Source organism: Camelus ferus, chromosome 4, assembly GCF_009834535.1.
Source record: "Camelus ferus isolate YT-003-E chromosome 4, BCGSAC_Cfer_1.0, whole genome shotgun sequence".
NCBI classification, from domain to species: domain Eukaryota; kingdom Metazoa; phylum Chordata; class Mammalia; order Artiodactyla; family Camelidae; genus Camelus; species Camelus ferus.
The window spans coordinates 44,661,119-44,684,720 of NC_045699.1; the positions used below are offsets into that span (position 1 = coordinate 44,661,119).

Here is a 23,602-nt window from a genome sequence, read left to right on the forward strand (position 1 = left end):
AGCATCCTTCCCTGGGCGCTTTCTACCTGGAGTCAGCAGGGAAGACTCTCTTTTCTCTTAAAGACACTATAAGGCTATGACCCTGGAACTGCTGGCAGCCACGTTCCCCAGCTTGTGGAGAAAATCTTGTGTCACCAAAGCCAAAGAGAAGTGAGGAGAGATGGAAGATGAAAACCGAAAAAGAGAAAAACAGTGAGCACACGTGTCTGTGTCCTGGTGGTACTGATTCCAGATTCTTGAAGATGCCCTGGAATCTTCCTTCAAGTCTGTGAGGCACCTCAAGGGCTTTCTAACATATTCCCCTTCTGCTGAAGCTGGTTTGATTTGGGTTTGTGTGACTTGTAACTAAGAGTCTGAATACAGAGGGCACCTGCCTTTGGCTGTTATGGTCCTAGAGCTCTATGTCTCCTCATTACAGATCAAATCCTCCCTCATGTGAGGCAGCCTCAGGAAAGGCTGCTGCTGGATCAGAGCTGCGGGTTTTGGTCCTGGCTCTGCCACTGGTTATTGCTGTAACCCTAGTGTCCCAAACATCTACAGGGCTGGCTGCTCAGCCATCTGCCCCCTTGCTTTTTTCTGGAAAATACCTTCCCCTCACCATCAGTTTACGCCAGTTGGTTACAGAGGTAGGGCTTCCCACAGCCATGTGTGTACAACAGCACCACCCAGGCTCCTGGCCGCAAATGCCTGGACTCCAGATGGCTCCACTGGGCCACCAGGCTCTCCAGGGGAATATGAGTTGTGATTCTACAATCAGGTTGACTCTTTCCTGAATAGAAGGGAACGAATGGCTTGTTTCCTAAGCTATAAACTTAGGAACAGTTGTTAGTGACCATTTTTTCTGGGGGTGGGGGAGGCTGGAAGCAGAAGAAGCTGGTGTGCTCTGAGAGAATGAATCAGAGACAGAAAAAAGCAGAGAGAAGGGCAGAAACAAGGGGCATCCAGTGTCCCTGCCGCACACTAGGTCATGGCTCCAGTCTCTCCTGAGCTCAGCTTCATCCTTGCCGTTTGAATCCCATCAGCTACTTAAGCTGGCTTCGTTGCATTTCTGTTATTCATGTCTAATTTAAAGCTCTCTCATTTATCAGTGTCTGTTTTCCCACTTGAAAAACCAGGGGACAGAGTTAGATGACCTAGCAACTTCCAAGTCTGAACCCCACAAAGTCTCCAGACAACTAGAAACTAAAACTAGAAACAGGGCAGACTTCACCACTGACTCTAATAATCAAGTTGTCTGCCTCTCCAGGCCCGGGTTTCCCTCTCAGTTCTGTGAAAATGATGATCACATTTGTTAGCTGTCTAAGCCCCGAGAAGGCTAGAAGCACAGATGTGTGATTATGTCTGAGAAATTCTAAGCCTCCTCCAGACAGGTGTGGCTTCAACTCTACAGATAAGTATCAGAGCTCGGGTACGTAGGTTTTTGTATCATGATCACCCAGTGAGACTGTACGAAGTCCTCAGCAGCACTGGAGAAAAGCTGGCTCTGGACCGGTGAGCATTACGTACAGAGGAAAGGCTGGGCTCTGACCCCCGCAGATGAACGCCACTTTACTCACGGTGGTTTCTGTGACACCTGTGTCTCCCGTTCCTCCCCCAACTTCTTTAGCTACACCTCTTCAGGCTTTTAAGGAGAAGAACGTTCTTCTAGCCCTTCTCTGACCACCCTGTAGCTAAGTGATCCTATTCATTCCCTCGGCTTCAACTACCAGTATAAATTCAGGACTACAAAATCCAAGTCTCCAGCCCCAACTGTCTCTTTCAAGCTCCATACATGAACACTCAACTGCTGGCCCGGCATTTCTACTTGGATGTTCCACAGCTACTAAATACTCAGCATCATATCCAAACCGGAGTCCCAACTTCCACTTCAGGCCGTGACAGAATCCTGGACCTGGATTCTCCTTCCTGTTATAATCAACCGTAAAGCTGGACAAAATACCCGAGGCGACAGGGCACATGCTTTCAGCCACTGAACAGCAAGCCAGGCAGGACTGTGGTCAGAGAGCAGGGAAATGGGGACAGCGCAAGACCACTCCAGCTGTCATCCTGGGGCACCTTCTTACTGTGGGGCAGTGCGATGGAGCCCAAGCAGAGTGTAGTCTACCGAGCAGGCAGATTTGAGTTCTGAGCTGAAGCGGCTGGAATCCGCGAGGCAGGGTGCTAGAAACAGCGAGTGGCACAGAGCTGGCGGGGTAGGCTGGGTGGGCAGTTTCCTGGCTGGGAGCTGGACAACACTCACACCCAGGGCAGTACTTCACCAGACCTAGCAGATTTTTTTTTCTGCTGTGGAGTAAGTGGTGATGCCAGACTTCACACAGAGCTGGCAGACAGTGCAATTCCAGCCCAGAATATGGCGTGTTCACACAGAGATTCAGAAAGCATATGCCATGGGAATAAAACCAAACTGGAAGAATAAAAGCAAGCCTGACAGGATCAAAGGGTTCTGCCAGTAACTTAACTGCTTGCTACAATAAAATTTAACACTCAAAAAAAAAAAAAAAAAAAAAAAAAAAAGACAACATGATCTAGACTCCCTCAACATGTCAGCTACAAGACAATGCAGTGTTGGCATAAGAAAACCAGAGTCTAGACATAGATCTGTATGTAAACTGGTCAACTGATTTTTTGACAAAAACGTCAATGCAATTCAGCGGATAAAGAAAAGGCTTTTCATCAAATCATGCTGGAAAAACTTGATACCCAAAGGAAAAATAAACTTTTTAACTCTTACCTCACACCATACACCAAAAATTAGCTCAAAGTTGATTACAGACCTAAACATAAAAACTAAATCTATAAAGTTCCTAGAGGAAAATATATTTGCAACCTTGGGGGAGGCAAAGATTTCTGAGACACAAAAGATATTAACCATTAAAAAAAACCTTAGTCTATCAAAATTAAAATTCTTTGTTCATCAAAAGACCATTAGGAAAAGGAAAAGACAAGTGATAGAATGGGAAAAAATATTTGCAATAAAACATACATAGGACAAAGGGCTTGAACCTAGTATATACGAAGAAATCCTACAACTCGGTAGTAACAAAATCCAATAAAAATTAGGCACAAAGATTTGAACAGAAACTTCACAAAGGAAAAATGAATGGCCAATAAATTCATGGAGACACACAACATCATTAGTACTCATTATTACTCAATTTGTACTAAAACCATAATGAGCTGTATGTGTGTGTTTCACACACACTGAAACGGCTAAAATTAAGAACACTGAAAGCATCAAAGCAGCAAACATGTGACGCAACTACAACTCTCACACTGCTGGCAGAAATATGAAATGCTACAATCACTTTAGGAAATTGGCAGTTTCCTTTGCAGTTACACATACACCTATCCTGTGACCCACGACTCCCACTCCTAGATATTTACCCAAGATAGGTGAAAATGTGCATCTACAAAAGGACTTGTGTAAGAATGTTTACAGCAGCTTTACTAATAGTAAAACAAACAAACAAACAGAAAACAACCCAAATGTCCATCAACAGAAGAGTGGATCAACAAATAGTGGTAAATTCATACAATGGAATACTATTCAGCAGTAAAAAGGGATGAAGTACTGATACACACAACAACATGGATGAACTGCAAAAAGAGTATGTTAGGCAAAAGAAACTAGTCACAAAAGACTACATACTGTATGATTCCATTTAGGTGAAGTTCAGAAACAGAAAAAATAACCTATGGTGATAAAAATCAGAACAGTGCTATGATTCCATTTAGGTGAAGTTCAGAAACAGACAAAATAACCTATGGTGATAAAAATCAGAACAGTGCTTGCCAATGGGTAGGACTGACTAGCAGGGGTCAAGAGGAAACTTTGGGAGTGAAGGATATGTTTTATATCTTCACTGGTATGTTAGTTACACGGGTGCACACATCTAAAATAGCTTCCATTCTGTGCATTTTATTGTATGTAAACTTCATCTCCAATTTAGTAAACCTCCTTGATTTCTTTTCTCTCTCCTTCCTTCACCCTCTCCCCCAGGCAGTCTCTCAAGCTCTGGGGTTCTGCCTCCTTAAGAATTCTCAAATTAGTCATTTCCTCTATCACTGTGTTATTTCTGGCTTCACCATCTTTAGTTTGGATTATTACAGTAGATTCTTAACTGGTCTCCCTGGAACTGGTCCCACTTCCATCCAATCATATGACATTCAGTTGCCAGGAGAATCTTGCTATAATATGAATCTGGTCATGCCACTTGGTGTAAAATTCTTCAGTGGCTCCCTATGGCTTCTAGGATAAAGCCTAGTCCAGGAGGCAGGTCACAAGCTTGTCTATTTCTCGAGCCTCATCCCTGACACTCCTCTTCCCCTCCCCTCACTCTCCTGATAACACCTACAGAGGGCCTTTCCTCATCTGTTCTCCTTAGAGATTAAGTGCATCCTCTGGCTTCCCACAGCAACCTGAGAACAGCCCTATCACAGCCTTTTAAAAATGTAAAACTAAACAGAGGACACAAAGCACATGTGTAGTTAGAGAATCATTTTCTAAGGCAAACATCCTGTTAACCACCTCCTAGATCAAAAAGTGGAATTTTGCCAGACACTCCAGAAGCCTCTCCATGTGCCCCATCCCAATCCCCCCTCCCCAAGGTAAACGTTTCCCTTCTGACTGTGCAGTGGTCCCTTCCTTGAGTCTCTTTGTGTTTAGCACCTAAGTACACACTCTTAGATACTACAATTTAGTTTCGTCCTTAGGTTTTCAGCTTGATATGTGTTTCATTCCCATTCTATCTATAGGTTCCCCTTCCAACCCTTTCTTTTCTTTACAATGTATCTGTTGAAGAACTTGAACCATTTGACCAAAATTTCTCAGTCTGGACTTCTCTGTATACATTTTTGTGAGAGTTCAACTTGTTGCCCTGCCAGCTGTATTCCCTGTGTATTGGCAGCTGGAGCCGGAGGCCTGACCAGACTCAGTCACATTCCTTTAGCAAGGCTGCGAACGGTCATGTGTCTTTCCATCGGGACATGTCCACAAGGCTGGCTGTCACTTTTTTGATGTTAGTGCCCGCAGATGCCCAAGGCTTAGATCCATTCATTTCCTGGGGTAACAAAACGGGATACTCCAACTGGATTCTTTGGTTTTGATTTATTTGCTGAAATAACTTCATTAGGAAAGTCATCTCTGCATTTACCATTTGGTTGCCCAGAGAGACAGTCCACTTAGGAATGGCCAGCTTGACTCTTTCATTCCCCAGGTTTCAAGATGATGAATTTGAATTCCCCTGTTACTCTTTGAAGGTAACCAATTTGGGTTGTGTGTGTGTGTGTGTTTAAACTATAATTATGAAGAGATGGATTTAAACATATTCTCCAGATTTCAAGTCTTTGAATTTGCTATTCTTACTGAAGTTCATTTTGAGCCATCTTCGGCCTCAATTTAGTTCCTCAGTCCTTTTGGCACAAGTGGTCTTTGATAGTTTCCCTGCTCTACGGTATGTCAAGACTGTGCCTGGCTCATTTTTTACATCTCTTGCCCAGACATTTCTCTAAAAATCTGTTTTTTTTAACTGAAATTTTTATCAAGATAATTGTAGATAACTGTAGGTCTCTATGAAGTTGTAAGAAATAATACAGAGATCTCTCGTATGCTTTGCCCAATTTCCCCCAGTGGTAACACTTTGCAAAACTATATTATAATACCACAGTGACACTGATACGATCTACCACCTTATTCAGATTTCCCATTTTACTGGTACTCGTTTTTGTGTGTCTGTATTACATTCTGTACCATTTTATCACCTGTGTAGGTTTATGTACCCACTACCCACAGTCAAGACACTAACAGATCCAACACCACAGGGTCCTTCATATTACCTTTTTATAATCACACCTACCACCCTCCTGACTCCTCTTCCCGTCCTTAATCCCTGACAACCACTAATCTGTCCTCAATTTCCAAAATTGTGCCACTTCAAAAACTACTAGAGCTGATAAAAGAATTTGGCAAGGTAGCAGGATATGTTCTGCATTAACATACAAAAATCAGTTGCATTTTTTTACACTAACAATGAAATATCAGAAAAGGGAAGTAAAGAAAAAATCCCTTTTAAAATCACATCCAAAAAAAAGTAAAATACTTAGGAATAAATCTAACCAAGGAGGTGAAAGACTCATATGCTGAGAACCACAAAACATTGATTAAAGATGATTTAAAGAAATGGAAAGATATTCCATGCTCTTGGACTGGAAGAATTTAATACTGTTAAAATGGATGTGCTACCCAAAGCAATTTACAGACTTAAATGTGATCCATATCAAATTACCCAGGACATTTTTCACAGAACTAGAATAATCCTAAAATTTATATGGAATCACAAAAGACCCAGAATTGCCAAAGCAATACTGAAGAAAAAGAACAAAGCCGGAGGAATAAAACTCCCGGATGTCAGACAGAGCTTCAGTAATCAAAACAGCATGGTACTGGCACAAAAACAGACATATGGATCAATGGAACAGAATAGAGTCCAGAAATAAATCCACACACCTATGGTCAATTAATCTTTGACAAAGGAGGCAAGAATATACAATGTTGAAAAGACAATCTCTTCAGGAAGTGGTGTTGGGAAAGTTGGACAACTGCACGTAAATCAATGAAGTTAGAACACTCCCTCACTTCATACACAAAAATAAACCTAAAATGGCTTAAAGATTTAAACAGAAGACAAACACTATAAACCTCCTAGAAGAAAACATAAGCAAAACATTTTCTGACATAAATCTTAGCAATGTTCTCCTAGGGCACTCTACCCAGGCAATAGAAACAAAAACTAAAATAAACAAATGGGACCTAATTAAACATAAGCTTTTGCACAGCAAAGGAAACCATAAACAAAACAAAAATACAACCTACAGAATGGGAAAAAATACTTGCAAATGATGCAACTGACAAGGGCTTAATCTCCAGAATATACAAACAGCTCATACAACTTAATAACAAAAAATCAAACCCAATCCAAAAATGGGCAGAAGACCTAAACAAGCAATTCTCCGATGAAGACATACAAATGGCCAATAGGAACATGAAAAAAATGCTCAATGTCGCCAATTATCAGAGAAATGCAAATCAAAACTACAATGAGGTATCACCTCACACCAGTCAGAATGGCCATGATTAAGAAGTCCACAAATGATAAATGATGAAGAGGGTGTAGAGAAAAGGAAACTCTCCTATACTGTTGGTGGGAAGGTAAATTGGTGCAGCCACTATGGAAAACAGTATGGAGGTTCCTTAAAAACTTAAATGTAGACTTGCCATATGATCCAGCAATCCTACTCCTGGGTATACCGGAAAAGATGAAAACTCTAATTCAAAAAGATACACACACCCCAGTGTTCACAGCAGCATTATTTACAATTTTCAAGATGAGGAAGTAACCCAAGTGCCCATCAACAGGCCATTGGCTTAAGAAGATGTAGTGTGTATATATACATATATAGATATACACATACATAAAATGGAATGTTACTCAGCCATTTGCAGCAATGTGGTTGGACCTAGAGAATATTATACTTAGACAGAGAAAGATAAATATTACATGATACCACTTATACATAGAATCTAAAACATAATACAAATGAATATACACACAAAACAGAAACAGACTCACAGACATAGAAAACAAACTTATGGTCACCAAAGATACAGATACAAACTACTATACAAAAAGTAGATAAGCAACAGGGATTTATTGTAGAGCACAGAGAACTATATTCAATACCTTGCAATAACACATACTGGAAAATAATCTGAAAAATATATATATATATAACTGAATCACTTTGCTGTACATCTGAAACTAACACAATATTGCAATCAACTATACTTAAGTTTTTAAAAATGTATTCAAGTTCTGCCTTTTCTTTTTGCCATTATGGCCTCTGAGCTATAATTCAAAGTAACAAATGTCCCCCAGGGCCTGTGCTTGTAAAGAACTGGAGAAACAACAGTGGGAACTTGTTTGGATGGGAGGGAGCAGGTCCTGACATAGGCCTCAAGCTGTTCCTTTTTTTAATGTGTTCCCAAGAGTGTGAGAACTCAGGGTTTCTGTGTGGCCTCCATCTAACTGCACACTGGAGGGATCCACATGCTCTGGGCCACTGGTGTCCCCAGCCTCAGTGGGCAAGGCAGAGGCCACCCTCTTGGGAGGTGAGTCCCATGAAACTTGACTCTCAACAAGCAGACTCTACTGCTTCCCAGACCCATGACTTGAGGTAAATCCTTTAACCTTCCTCATCTGTAAACAGGCTAATGATGGCTATCTTGCCACACCTCATGAGGATTTTGAGATAATTCCAAAGGGGAAAAAAAAATCATTTATTCAACAAATATTCGTTGATTGTCTACTACTACGCTAGGCACTGTTCCAAGTACTGACAAGCAGTAAACAAGACAAAGTCCCTACCTTCAGGGACAGACCAAACATTTAAAAAAAAACAACATAAATGCTATGAAGAGAAATAAAGCAGTCTAAGGGCTCTGTGTGTGTGCATGCACAGGTGTGCTATTTTAGATAGGGTTGTCAGGGAAGGTCTCTAGCGAAGCGACATTTGAACAGAGACCTGAATGACATTTAAAGCCAGGAATGGCATACAATCACTAGAGAGTGAAGAGAGAGAAGTCTGATGACCAAGTCCTTGTCTGCCTAACATCTAAAGGGCATGACATGGAAAAGGACTTGGTAACGGAGAGATTGGGAGTAAATACCCTGAGAAAATTGTATAGAACTTTGGTCAACATAAGGCTCCGGAACCAAAGCTTTGCTGTGCTTTGTTCTGCTGTCTGGACAGCCACCGCTTCTGGGAGGGTGGCTGCTACAGCCCATTTAGTTTGCCGGACATCGTGATGGGTGGGCAAGTTGGGGTCAGGAATAAAATCTCCAGTGACATCTATGCAGCTACTGCTTTGTGTGAGTGGATACATGGGGTGGGTGAGGGGGACATGGGGAAGTCCCGAGTTACAGCACAGGGACTGTCCATGTGAGAAGTGAGACAGCACAGGCAGATACAGGGTGGCCAGGGGACACAGCGTCTGGACACCTGCTGTGAAGAAACTCACTGCGACCAACTAGCATTCTCTGCAAAGAGCTTATCATTTTATATAATACTTTCATTCATTACCTGTCTCCCCTGAGGAAAATGTAAGCTCCTTAAAGGCAGAAACTTTGTATAACTGCTTTATATTTTGCTAGAACTATGCCTAGTCCACAGGAGGTGCTCAGAAAACACTGAATGTATGAATGAATGATCACCATTATCATTATCTGGTATATCAGAATAGCTGAGGGGTAGGGGTATAGCTCAGTGGCAGAGTGAATGCTTGGCTTGCAAGAGGTCCCAGGTTCAATCCCCAGTGCCTCTGTTAAGGTGGGAAAAAAAAAAAAGAATAGCTGAGACTATTCACACCATTAGCTATAGGATCCCTACTGTGACATAAGTCCTCGTGGAATTAAAAAAAAAATGAAGGAGTAAATACAACCCAAGTATTCAGTCAACACTTGCTAGGTATAAGACTGTGTGATAAGAACTGCAATGGAGTCAGGAATAAGATAAAGACCCCATCCTCAAGTCTGGTAGGAGACAAAGATCTCTCCACCAAAAAACAAAACAAAACAAAAAACACAACAAAATACAACTCTCCCCAAACACACACACACACACACACACAGTAAAAGGGAAAAAGTGCTCAGTGCCATAAAAGAGGGAAAGCCCTTGTATAAAGAATAAAAACATGGGCCCCCGCTAGAGGAATCAGCCAATCACAAGGGAAGACAACAAAACAGCAGGTGCTACTATTTACTTAGCATGACTGTCTGAAGGGCACATTATTAAGCACTTTTCATGCATTATTTCCTTTTAATCTCTACATTTCCTCAAAGCCTTATAACTCAGAATGTTGTTTCAGGACCTAGAACTGGTTAGAAATGCCAACTCATGCCATCACTCTGTACCTGCTAGATCAGAACTGGCATTTTAACATTTCACCAGGGAACTCATGTACGCTGTATGTTTAAGAAGCACTGATTTAAAGCATTAATGTCTTCATTTTACAGATGAAGAAACTAAGCCTGGGAGAACTTAGGTGCCATCTGGCCATGACTAACCCCAAATCTCACCCTGCTAGAGAGCAGCAGAGCCCCTTCTGAAGCCAGGTCTGACCCCAAAGACTGGGTTTTTAACTATTTAGTCAAGCTTCATGGAAGAGCAGACATCTGAGCTGGACTCTGAGATATGGGTAGGAGTCGGGCATCCAGAGAATGAGGGAAGGGGGACTGTGGGCAGAGAAAAGAGTGTCAGCCATGTCCTGTGGTAGGAAACCTCTGGCCGACTGAGGACACAGTAAGAAGCTCAGTGTGGCCAAAGCTCCAGGAATCTGAAGGGGTCAAGAAGAAACACCAGCTGGATCAGTTCATGCAGAGTTTTTGTTAACTTGGGGGGCAGTGCTGCAGAGTCCCAGCACCAAAGGCCCTACCCCAAACTGAGATGAGTCACACAAAAGGGACCCAGCAGGCTTCTAGCTGGGGCCCTGACTCCCCCTCACTGGGTAATCTTGAGGGTGGGGACTTAACAACTCTGCGTTCTTGTCCCATGTTTGTATAATGAAGAAAACGTACTTCCTTCCCACTTAAGGGAGACCGTAACAGTATTAAAGAGGAGGGAACTTTGCTTTTAATTAAAAAGGGGAAAAAGAGGTAGGACAGCTCAGAATTCTATTTAGTATTGACAAAGGGAAAAAAAGGGTATTTTCCTCCCACATTATGAGGCATACTAAACAGCAGTGCAAATAACTACAAATTGTATTAGCTGAGGAACTGTAATGGGTTAATGATTTTAGAGTTTTCTTCAAATCAAAGTACATTTCCTAAAGTTTTGTGGATTTTAGTTTGAAAGTACACAGAGAGTAAAACATGGTGAACCACGAAAAAGCCCTGCACACATACCTGCACCTACACACATACACACTACTGGAAGATGAAACAAAACTTAAAACTAAAGATGGCAAAAACCTCATCAGGGCTTTTTATCATTTCTTCAAACCTCAGTTCTCTTCATGCTGAGCAATAACCAACTGTTTCTTATTTTCAGCTTTGAAATTTGATGACACAGACTGGAACTCTGTGTTCTGATGGACATATAGTGCTTTCTGAGTGTGGCTGGGAGCCACCCTTTCTTCCTCCTTCAACGCACTGCTCATTCATTCTCACTGAGGAGAGCGCGCTGGGTCAGGAAACCCCAAACTTGGGTTACAGTCCTGATTCTGATTCACTGGGTGACCTTGAAGGGGACAGGGGAAAATGTGTTGAGGGCTTTCTAAACATCAGGTGCTTTTTAACATATCTCAATAAGCAATCACAACAACCCTAGAGGTAGCAGTCTTCTTACGCCCAATCCCAGGAATAAACAATTGCTCCGTTTTTTACTTTGTTAGTAAGCAGTACAGCTGCCGTTCCCAGGCTGGACTGAGTCCAAAGCCCCTGCTCTTTCCACTACAACAGCCTGCCTCCTTAGTTTACTTCCTGGGGTTCTGGGGTTCCTAACTTGTGACATGATGGAACTTCTAACCTCACTGTTACACACAAACTCACAGGTCATGAAATAAGAATGAATTTACTTCTGCAATTATTATGCCTTAGAGTGTCACACCATGTCCGAGTTGGATGTGACATAGCAGCACTCCATTAGGAAGCCTGGTCCGGAGATTTAGGGACCTCAAGCCTGAATACGCAAAAATTAAGGCTCGTCTACCCGGCAGCAGACCTCTGGCCAGCAGGGAGCAGTGCAGCAGTGATGAGAAACAACACAGACTTCAAGTGGGCCCCCAGCCAACCCAGACATCTTGGCCGCCACCCTCTGGCCTCCACCCAGGCGGCTTGGTCTGTGCAGGAAACTAGAAAACTGATGGCGTCTCTTTCTCACCTCCTCTTGCCTCCTACTCGGGCACATTCAGCTTCCCAGGCATTTCTCTTTAATCACTCTCAGCTTGAGACAATTCCACACCAAGTAACTGTTCCTTTACACCCGAGATTACACATTCAATGGAGTTGGCCCATCCTGGGTCTCAGCTTCCTCATCTATAAAAGTGGGGATAATAATACCTGAGGGAGCAGTTGTGAGGATAAAATGAGAGAATGAATGGAAACCACTTAACATTGTGCCTGACACGTAGTAAACACACAATAAATGGTGATGAATTCCCTCTCTCCTATGACTCCTGCCTTTCCCTATATTCCATTCTCTTTCTTTTTCTGTATTGCCTTGGAAACAACCCTCCAACATCTTAGGAAAAAAATTTAGTTGTAGCCAATAAATTAAGTTAGGGCTTTCTGTCGTGAGATAAAGAACAAGGAGACCAAAGACGGAGTGGCGCTTACTGCCCTGCTTCCTGGCCTACAAAGCAGATAGTCACACCAGGGCAAGCAGTGGGTACAGCGGATTCTTTACTGGAACCGAGCCAACAAAGTTTATAGCTGCTGAGCATCTAATGACAGTGTGTTTTCTTTTCAGAACAGTATGATTGGAAGATCACTGGCAGCAACAGAAATCCACCTATGTAGGCACTGCCCGCCAAGTTCCAAATGTGTGTTTAGTGAGTCTTTTGACTGCAAATGCAAATAAGGGAGAGCTTTTCATAAGGGTATATGTGGACTATAAGGGTGTGGGATTTTATGGAAATGCAAGAATAGGACCATAGTAGGGCTGGGTTTCCCAGAGACTAGAAAGGTCTGGATCGATGGCAGCCCCAAGGCCCAAGGTGATGTCCTCCCCTTTCTTTCTTGTACAGATTAACTGAGTTAATTTCAATTCCAAACCCTCTAACCCTCTTCTTTCTTTGCATCTCTCTTCCAGTCATTCCTCAGTGGAGTGGACTGTGGTGGCTGTAACTTTTTTCTGTTCAGGCACACCTTTCCTCTTTTGATTCCCTAGAGGAACCCCACTTCCACTTCATTTAGTCCTGGCGGGGCTGTCATTCAGAGTGCCTCAGCCCTCCACCACAGAGGATGGATACTTAATCCAAAGTAGATGATCAGAATATCCTATCCCCCTTGCCAGTGATGGGGACAACTCAGAAGAGTCCATCTGTGGAATTAAGCCAAATTAGGACAAGCAAGGTTGTGATTGAGAGAGGCAGAGAGATCATGCCCTAAAAATATTTTCTGAGCCCCTGGATCCAGCTATGCAGTCTTATAAGCCAACAGGTTTCCTTTTAAAGTTAAGAGTGCCTAAGCTGATCACATGCAACCAGAAGAGTCTTGATAAAGACACACAGTAGTTTTCTCAAGTACATTCTTTGCCCTCTCACTTTTTCCCTCCCTCATCTCATTTGTTCCATCTGTGGATTCTTCAATGACTCTAATCAAAGCTGATACACTGTATTAAAGGTCTACCCCTAAGTGGCAAAGGGAAAAGAGAGTTCAAGTGGTCCAAAGCCCCTGTACTATCCAAAAGAAGAGTAGGGATATTATCACCTCCATAATTTATCAACTTTGGCTAAATTAAAATTTCAAGGGTAACCATTAAAGAAGAGCAAGTGCATAATGTCCAAACTAGTAGAAGGGAAAAAAAGTAAATGATTAAAAATAATACCCCCAAAAGGGACGAAAGAGCTAAAATGAAATGCAGTACTAGCAGGACAAACACACTGAAAGCAAAAAATATGAAGACAGACTTAAACCTAAATATATTCATGGTTACATTAAATGAATATGGACTAAATGTTCCAGGGAAGAGACAAAGGCTATAAAAAAGCAACCCCCAACTGCATGCTATGTATAAGATACATATCTAAAACACATAGATACAGAAAAGACGAAACTAAAAGGAAGCAAAAAGATATACTTTGCATAGATTAACCAAACAAGATGGTGTAGCTATATTGAAATACAGTTCAAGCTTAAAAAAAGAGTTCTTTTACTAGAAATAAAAAGGGCAACTTCATAATGATAAAAGATTAATACATCAGGAAGATATAAGAGCCTCATATTTATATGAACTTGATAATTGGGCTCAAAGACATAAAGCAAAAAATTAAAAGGTGAAAGAGACAAATTCATAATCATAATTGTGTATTTTAACACATTTCTCTCTATAATAGCTGGAACAGGCCAAAAAAATCAGTAAGGATGTAGAAGATTTGAATATAATAAACTTGATCTTATAGCATTACATAGAACACGGAATCCAATCATTATAGAATACATTTTACTTTCAAGTACACATATAACACTTATAAAAACTCAACCATAAACACAACCCTAACAGAAATTAACAACTTTCAGAGGACTAAAATTATACAGAACAAGCTCACTGACTAAAATCAATTAATAAAAGATAAGTAGAAAATACTCATATGCTTGGAAATTGAAAAACACATTTCTAAGACACCTATGAGTCAAAGGGGAAATCACAATGGAAATTAGAAAATATTTATAGAAATAAATGACTAAAATACTACATATCAAAACTTGTGAGCTCTTGCTAAGCAGTATTTGGAGAAAAATGTTTAACCTTAAATGAAAAGAATGAAAATAAAAAGGATAAAAATTTATGAACTAAGCATCCATTTCAAGAAGTTAGGGGGAAAAAACCAAAATACACCCAAGGAAAGTAAAATTAAAAAAAAAAAAGCAGAACTTAATGAAATAGAAAATAAATTTACTATGGAAAAAGCCAATGAAGACAAAAGTTGGTTCTTTGAAAGGAATCTCTACTGAAGCTCAAGAAGAAAAAAAAGGAGAAAGCATAAAAATGAAATCAGAATGAAAAGTGGGTATAGCTACAGATGTTGCAGACATTAAAAGCATAATGAGGAAATATTATGAACAACTTTATATAAATAAATTTGAAACTTTAAAAGGGACAAATTCCTAGAAAAAAACGTTACTTTTCTATAACTAACTGAAAAAGAAACTTTAAAAACTGTCCTAGAACCATTAAAAACATATAATCTGTCGTCAAAAATAACATAATAAAAGAAAACAAACTTCCAGACCCAGGTGGCTGCTTCACTGAGTTCTCTCCAACATTCAAGGGACAAAGAGAGGGGAAACTAAAACGGATGGTGGAGGAGGAAGACGATGGGTATCAATTAGCTCTCTGGACTACTTGTAGCAACAGAGACTGTCGTTTGTCTCGCTAACCTTCCTCTTGTAACTTCTCCCAGAAAGTGTGACCAACCAGAATCCCAGAGTGTATCTGGACAGAGCGAATTTGACATAGGAAAGGAATATATCAGACGGACGGAAGAGAATACTCTTGGTGCACACCCAGCTCATCACTGGCTAGGCTAGCACATCCATCCCCCAGATAGACGTGTCAGCTGATAACAATGTGCAGAGGTCCTTCTCCAGAAAACTGCCCCTTCACCTACTTACACTTCTCTTCCCCTCGCCCCTGACCCCAATGCTGCTTTCTCATTCTTCTTTTCCCGAGCACTTCTCCCAAACTATCATTTGAACAAGAATCCCCATTCCTTCGATTCTTCTAAGGTATCAACACTTAAGAGGGTGAAAAGAGAGTCACAGAGTAGAAGATACTTTTAAAACCTACAACTGACAAGGGACCACTAACCAAAATTTATAAGGAACTCCAATAAATCAGTAAAAAAAATTGAAAAATAGGCAAAACTTTGTAAAGCAGTTTACAAATGAGGCCATCTGGTTAACCAATTAAAAAAAAGTGCTCATCAGTAGCCGTCAAGGACAGAAAACTAAAACCACAGAGATATTATCATGCACCCACAAGAGTAGCTTAAAAATTTTAACCTGATAATACCAAGTATTTGCAAGGATGTGAAACAACTGGAACTCTCATATATGGCTGGAAGGAAAGTAAACAGGTACAATCACTTAGAAAACTGTCATTATTTAGAAAAGCAATTCCACTTTGACATATATAACCTAAAGAAACTTGCTCATATGCACAATAGAAAATGTCTAAAGACATTTGTGGCTGCACTGTTCTTGGTATTCAGAAACTATAACCAATACAAGTATCTGTCTCCTATAGGTGACACAATCCCTATATTGTGACAAACTCATATCATGAAACACTGTTAGTGATGACTGTGTGGATTCGTCTCACAAACAACTTAAGCAAAAGAAGCAAACACAAAATGCACACAGTATGATTATATATGTATGAAGTTAAAAAAAACTAGTAAAAATGAACTGTATGCTTTGGGGATGCAAATATAGGTGACAAACTACAAAGAAAAGAAATTATTATCACAAAAGTCAAGACAGTGGTTTCTTCCAGAGAGGTGCTTAGGATTTGGAAGGGGGTGCTACTGAGTATTGGCAATGTTCTATTTCTTGACGTAAATGGCAGTTACGTGTGTATTTTCCTTAGAATTGTTACACCATATATTCATGAGTTTTACTTGCATGCATTTTTGTTATATCTCATATTTTAAAAGTTTAAAACAAAAGACAAGGAAATAAACACATTGGTTATTGTTTGATTCTTAGACAGGTTGAGGGAACTGAAAATTCTTCAGTTTTAAATTAAAACCTTGTCCCCAAAATCTCTAACAGGATACATGCCAAGTAAATTTGCAGCGATGCCTACTTCTCTTAGGACTATAGCTGGAGACAGAGTCTCTTGGGGACAGATCTGTGCTTTCCCAAGAGTCTCCAGAGGATTCCTTTTACATGTGAAAAGTGAGGTGAGTAGGCACCCAAAGTCCAAGGGTAGCTATCTGGTTAAATGTTGGCATTCCTGAGTATCATCAGTAGGCAGAATCCTGGAGAGGAGTAGAACCAATGTGCCAAAAGGCCTCAGGTTAGGGTTAGGAAGAGAAGGGGTTCAGCCTCTAAGACCTGATAAAAGGTCTGAAAATTCGGAAACCTCTTGGGCGGTGTAGGGTGATCCTGACCAGGGCTGCCAAAGGCCATATGCTCCCCTAAAGAGAATTCACCTGGAGGCTGGGGGAACTCAGCCTGGTGACAGACTCAGCAACACACGACCCAGAGTGTGGTGCTTTGGGAGAATGGCTAAGCATGTGAGCGTAAACTAAAAAAACTCTAACCCTGGAATCCAAGCATGGGATCAAGCTGGCAGGAACCTGGTCCAGTAAGGGCACTGAGCATCAGTGACCACATCCTTGAGTCTGTGCAGGACAGCTCTTCAATAGGGATACCATACAGCTGTGTCAGAAATAACAATGTGGATGAACTACTCAGACTCGGAGGTTCTCTCTCCTCTGGAGAGTGGAAGTAAGACTGACTTTGACTGTCTGAGCCCCGGGGGAGCTTGGAAGTGGGAGAAGTCAGTATTTTCTCTAATGAGAGCATTGAGGGACTTGGGAGATTTGGAAAAAGAGAAATATGTGACTGCTTAGAACCCAGCTGGTGAAATGAGACACACAGGTTAAATATCCAAAATGAAAGAGACAAATCTTAATCAAATGTCCCTGTTTATCTACCTTTATGTACACAATACCATGTGTATGAGTAGGAAACAAATAGAGGACGAAGCTAACTGAAAGAAAGTAATTGAGATAAATTAGCAGACATTTCAAACAAAGCCCATGATAGGTGACTTATGAGAAGGTTCATTTATTAAGGCAAACTGAAAGAACAAGATGCCTCTTGTACCACCTGTTATTACTATGTGATGGAGACATGTAAGAGGAACTTATTTCTTTTACATCTTCCTTGAAAAGCATCTCAGTATGCAATGTTTTTGGTTGCCCATGACACTTTCCCTCCCACCTCTGAAAGCTCTTGCTGGCTCCCAATTTACATCTTTATCACAGCCCCACTGATTTGCCCCTTGCATGTGATAATGCCCTTGGATTATTGCTCCAAAGATTCTGAGATTCCCTAAAACAGGGTCTATATATGGTTTTTCTTTTTATCACTGTTTCTACTTGCTCCCACTCCTCTTGGCCCTGCCACCAATGCATGTTTGTTAAAGGAAAGAAGGAAAGAGGCAAAGAGGGTGGAAAGGATAGTATGACTGCACTGCAACTGAAAAACACAAGAGGATCACCATTAGGAAACAGAAATCCACAGTGAACTGGGGACTGCTTGACCATGTATTATTTAACAGCTATTTGTTCTGTTATAAAAATACAATTCATCTGATAACCATGGAAACCAAAATGAAGGCACTGTAGTGAGGGTGGCTCTCTTCAGACATCTAAAAACAATATAAGAGGCCTGAAATGAGGAAAAGAAATCCAAGTGTTGCAGGCCAGGAGGAAATCCTTTAGTAAAAGCCCCGACAAAGCAGCATTCTTTCCAGTCTCTAAAATTTCACCAGGCTTCGACAGGGGCTCTGGGACTGCTGTGACTGATCATGGAACAATTCAGGCTTTTCTGTGTGCTTCTGTCCCTTGGGGTCAGCTGCTATGAGGAAGGCTCACTGGGAGCTGGAACTTGTTATCTTAAAATATACTGAGAATCAGCAGAGGAATATGTGTGTGTGTGTGTGTGTGTGTGTGTGTGTGTGTGTGTGTGTGTAATTCCTTCTCCAGCTTCTAGTAGGGATACAAGCACACAGTAGGTACTCCATAAATACTTGTTGAATACATGAAGAATTAGGTTAGAACTCAGGGAAAGTACAGCATCTGGTAAACAGTGTGCATTCTTTCCACCATCCAGTGCCAACATTCTGCCAGGTCCTGAGAAAATCAAAAGTCCTGTCCTCAATTCCAGGTCCAGTTTCTCCATTTGCCTAAGGAGACAGCTGGATTAGACAGTTTCCTAGGCATCTTCCAGCCCTGACAGTCAATCACTGTATTGTGCTTTTTTTGGTGGCAGCACATGCCTGGCACTTTTCTTTCCCCTCAAAGAGAATGTGATACCCATCTGCTCCAGTACATTAATGTTTCCCTCCTACTGGACTGATTTGGTAGGAACAACAGGTTCACATGCCAACTGTAAATGAGAAGGCAAAGGGGGCCCAGAAAGAGATAAGGGGAAAGGGTCCCCCTCTACCCCTTCCTTAGAAAATCAAATATACAGAAACAGAAGTGTGATTGTTCTAAACACCCCTCATGTGAAGGGCTCTCTAGCTTACTAATTTAATAATACTTGTACTAAAGAGCACTAATTATTGAGCACTTCTGTGTCAGACACGGTGCTAAGCCCTTTACACTTAATCCTCACAACAACCTCAAGTGCTAACTACTGTTATTATCTTCTTTTAACAGGCAGGTGTTCTATCTGGCTGGTGGTCACACAGTGGCAGAACTAGGATTTGAACCCAGGTCTAACTGACTCCAGAGTTCTGGCTCTTCAGATGTTCCCATCTGTTCTTCACTGGAATCCTGTGAGCGAGGCAGAGCAGGGGTTATCACCTTTACTTTAAAGATAAACGGAGAAACCGAGTCTCTGAGAGGCTTGCGATTTGTACAAAAAACAGAAAACACTTAATAGGTGCCCGGCCACGACACTCGCTCCTGCATTCCTAGGTGAGGGTTCCTCCCACCTCATGAGTCGGCTTCTTCCTCTTTGACTTCACAAACACACTCGCAAAATCTAAACGCTGAGAGGAAACCGCAGAGATTCATCTTCCCAACCCGGTCATTTCACAGGAGGGGAAACCAAGGCACAGCTGTTCTCCGGCGCAGCTGAGCCTCCAGATGCCAGCAGGCTCCGGGAGCGCGGGGCGGCGGGCGGCCGCAGGGCACCCCCTCCCGGTCCCGCCCGCGCCAGGTGCTCAGCCTCTAGCAGGACCGAGCGGCGTCTCCTGGGCCGGGCGCCACGAGAAGCGCCCCAGGTTCCCGGGAAGCAGTCCCCAGGCACCCGAGCCCCCTCTCCCAGGCCGCTCCCCTGCTCCCGGCCCGGGGCATCCCGTGGACGCGGGCGGAAGCACTTGGCCCGCAGCCCCCGCGGGCCGGCCCCGCTTACCTGGGCTGGAGCTGTCCCCGGCGCTCGCCCAATGCAGTGCGGGCCGCGGGCGCCGGGGCCGCAGCTGAGCGGCGAGAACTGCGGCGCGCGGCCAGGGGCGGGCGGGCACGCCTCGAGCCCCGCCCGGGGGCGGTACTTACCGAGCCGGTGGTGGGGAGGAGGGGGCGGGCGCCGCCACGTGATGCGCGGGGCCCGAGATGCCCGGAGCGCGGGCACGCGCCGCGGCTGGGCTTCCGGACCCCCGCCGTCGAAGGGAACTCTGAGGGGTCTCTGCAGAGAGGGTGGGAAAGGGAGACGCTAGGGGGACGGATGAGTCTTCAGACGCTGTGAAGTCGAGCTGCTGGAAGGACGATTAAGGCTGCGTAGCCCCACGAAGGCAGAAATAGAATCAGTGGGCGGAAATTGCAGGGAAGCAGCTGGGGTCAATATAAAAACGATTCTTCAAATCACCAGTTACCTATCAGTGTAATGGGCTGTTCCAGCGGGTAGTGAGCAACTTTGCAAGTGTACACATAGGAACTGGGTTCATTCGCTCAACAAACTGACCACTGGCCATGGGCCAAACAATATGCTGGACGTATGTATTAAGTAATTTTATGTATAGCGTTCAGCACAGGGCCTGCCACATAGTAAATGTTAACAGTGTTGCTGCTGCTGCTGCAGCTGTTTATCATGGGCACAGAGATGAACAAATTTAAGAGGTTCCTGTCCTCAAGTTAATTGTCGAGTGGAGAAGGTAGACTATTAATCAGGTATCATTTAAATAAGTATTATTTAAAGTTGTGTAAGTGCACTGAAGGAACCCTGATTTAAAACTGGGGGTAAGGGAGGGTGGTTAGGGACCTTTCAGAGAAAGGTAAGGAGTTAGTCAGATCGAAGAGAGGCAGGTAGAGCCTTGTGAAAGCTCTTGGGTGGGGTGGGGCAGGGGAGAGAAGATTGCTCTTTGGGTAAATGGAAGGTATCTAGTTTGTCTGAAGCTTATTGTGTTGACAGAGAGCAATGTAAGTGGAGTTAAAGGTAGGTAGGGGCCAGATCATGCAGCATTTAGTAGGCCATGATAAGGACTTTTAAATTTTATGCAAAAGGAAGCCACTGAAGGGTGGAGGATGTGGATGATTTGGTAACTTTCTTTTTTTTTAAGTATGCCAGCAACTGTGTGGAGAATAGACAAAAGTAAGAGTGGGAGGCAGGGAGATTGGTTAAGACTTGGACTGGAGTAATGGTAGTGAAGATGGAGAGAAATGGATTTGAGATACTTCTTTGAAGTAGGGGCAAACTGGCTTCATGTGGGAAATTAAGGGAATTCCCCAGTCTCCTAGCTTAACCTAGGACTGGGCCCATGAAAGTGCTACTAAGGTAAACTGTAACTATTGTAAGGGGAACATATATGGGAGTTGGGAGGGAGATTAAGAACTCAGTTTTGGATCTGTTAAATTTTAAATGCTTGTGTGTCATCCAAACGGATATATCAAAAGGCATTTGGATATAGACCTCTGGACTTTAGAAATGTAACCTAGAATGCTGTGAAAAAGACATGATTGCACCAGATTGTGGTTTGTAATAGCTGACCTCTGGGGTCCCACTGACCTATGCCAGAGTCCTTGGTTCTATAGAATGTAGTCTATAAAAATACATTCCATCTGTTATTACCACATGATGAATTTAGTATTATCACAGATTCTGAGTGAGACCTAAGTTATCATGCAGCTTCTCTCTTTTATAAATGGAAAAAAAAATCACACCCTAAGCCTAAGGCCAGCAATTTATTTGAAGCAAAAACAAAGCTGTACACACAATAGCTAGATACAAATAGTAGACCACTCGACTTAGGTCAGATCAGAACAGGGGAGGTTCACACTACAATGATGATTTAGCTCCCTATTAATGACTGGCAAAGCTATACCATGTTTCATCCTTTGAAGAGTGTCCCACTGTATGAAACTGGCAGTCTAAACATCTGTCAAAAAGCAATCAAAAGCCTGAGTTTCTGGATTTATGCCAGCCAACATTATTTTGGGATTTCTATAAAACAGCTAAGCCTTTCAAAGGAATGCAACAGCCACTTTCTACAAGAGCCTGCTGTCGGTCTTCTTCACTAGTGGTGCAAATATCACTTGTCACATGGAAAATTTGTTTTTATATATAAGTACTTAACTACAAGAACACTATTTCTAAACCACAGTTGAGTCCTCTCTTCCTGCTGCCCTCATATCTCCTGTGCACACCTCTGATCTACCACTTGCTGTCGACTGATTCTCTCTGTTAGACTAGAGAGGACTTGCTCATCGTTGCCCTCTGGTATTTATTGTAAAATGAATAAGTAAACATACAGTATCTTCTCAGCCATGTGAACTTTATTTACCTAGTTTTGTAACAAGTGAGGCTCAGAGTGGTTTGTCCAGGGTCAACATAGTAAATATGTCATCCTTTACTGCTGCCCAGTATCTGAACTCCCTTCCTACTTTTGGGAATTCCCCACCTCATGAGCTTACTAGGAATCAGAACATGTCTTTCACTTAGAAGCTGAAATCCAGATTTTTTCTGCTTCTCCATGTGACCCTGACACTACAAATCAGTCCTTGGACTTTGAGTTGGGAACCAGAGACACAGCAAAGTGGAAGTTTGGAGTAATCTCTTTGGTGACCATGACAAATACAGCAGGATGAAGTTCTTTGAGCCATACTGGCTGCCATGATAGTCCAGAGATCTTCGGCCTTGGTAATACGTAGTGACATCTAATCCTCAGAGATGGTGTCCTCAATGCACCAGTTGAGTGGAGTGACCAAATGACAAAGGGTGATGTTCCAGCTACCTAGTCTTCAGGCCTCCTGGTGATGCTAAACTACCTAAAATCCTTTTAATGAATTACTTTTCTCCTTAAATCTACCACAGCTGGATCTTAGTGTTTGCAAGGAAAAAATCTGACTCATAGTCACATAATTAATAGCACAGCTGAGAACTCTGAATTCTAGCGTTCCTTCCTAACAGACCTGTACTCTCTGACAACCTACATTTTCGACATTACAGATCGATGTCTCTAAGTCACCCTTTGTTCACCAAATTTATCTTTTAATGTCAGCGATTACTGAATATTTCAATCAATTGCATGGCGAGGCGGCTGCCAGCGGAAGTTTTAAATGCAGCAGTATCATTGTACTGCTATTTATGTAATATTAAACTTTTTTTGGGTAGTTTTTTCTTTTATAGATAGATGTAAGTGGAAAATGAGAAAAAGATGCAAATTATCCAACATGCTTAAAGCAGATCTTTAATCTTAGTAGAATGTTTACTGGACTAAAGCCAGCTGTGTGTTTATGAAGAAAACAATTTAAGAACCTTTTATATCTCTGAAAATATTTCATCAGATATGTGTTTAAAAGACAAAGAGTGCATAAAGTGACTTTGTAATGTTTTTACATCTCAGTAAGAAGTCTATCCAACTTCTACATATGTGATTTCTGTGTTTTTGTGAACTTGCACAAAAGCAGGCAAATGGCACCACATAATAAGCATGGCTGTAATACTGAGTGCACGCAAGGAGCAGCTGCTCATGGTCTCCTGGGTGATGCCTCTGATAGAGCAGGGAAGAGACCTGGCACTTTATTTCTAATTTATTATTGTAGCCTTTAAATAGCAGGTTACTAAGGCTTTCTTGTGTCCTATCATTTGGAATTGCAGTATATACACTAGCCAGCAGATGTCAGGATGGGGTCTCTTTCTTAAGACTT

General features: G+C 42.2%; 1 protein-coding gene across 6 annotated transcripts in view; it reads right to left on the reverse strand.

Moving 5' to 3' along the window:
• Positions 1-20,131, reverse strand: part of FBXO10 (F-box protein 10) — a 45,158-nt gene extending 25,027 nt beyond the window's left edge. For 5 of the 6 annotated variants that reach the window (XM_032478012.1, XM_032478008.1, XM_032478007.1 and 2 more), the window contains exon 1: positions 19,875-19,972. The gene's annotated coding sequence lies outside the window, so the exon portion shown is untranslated. Of the gene's footprint in view, positions 1-19,874; positions 19,973-20,014 lie in introns of those variants that run through there. The other variant, XM_032478011.1, reaches the window with a different exon arrangement.
• Positions 20,132-23,602: the final 3,471 nt, after the last annotated feature.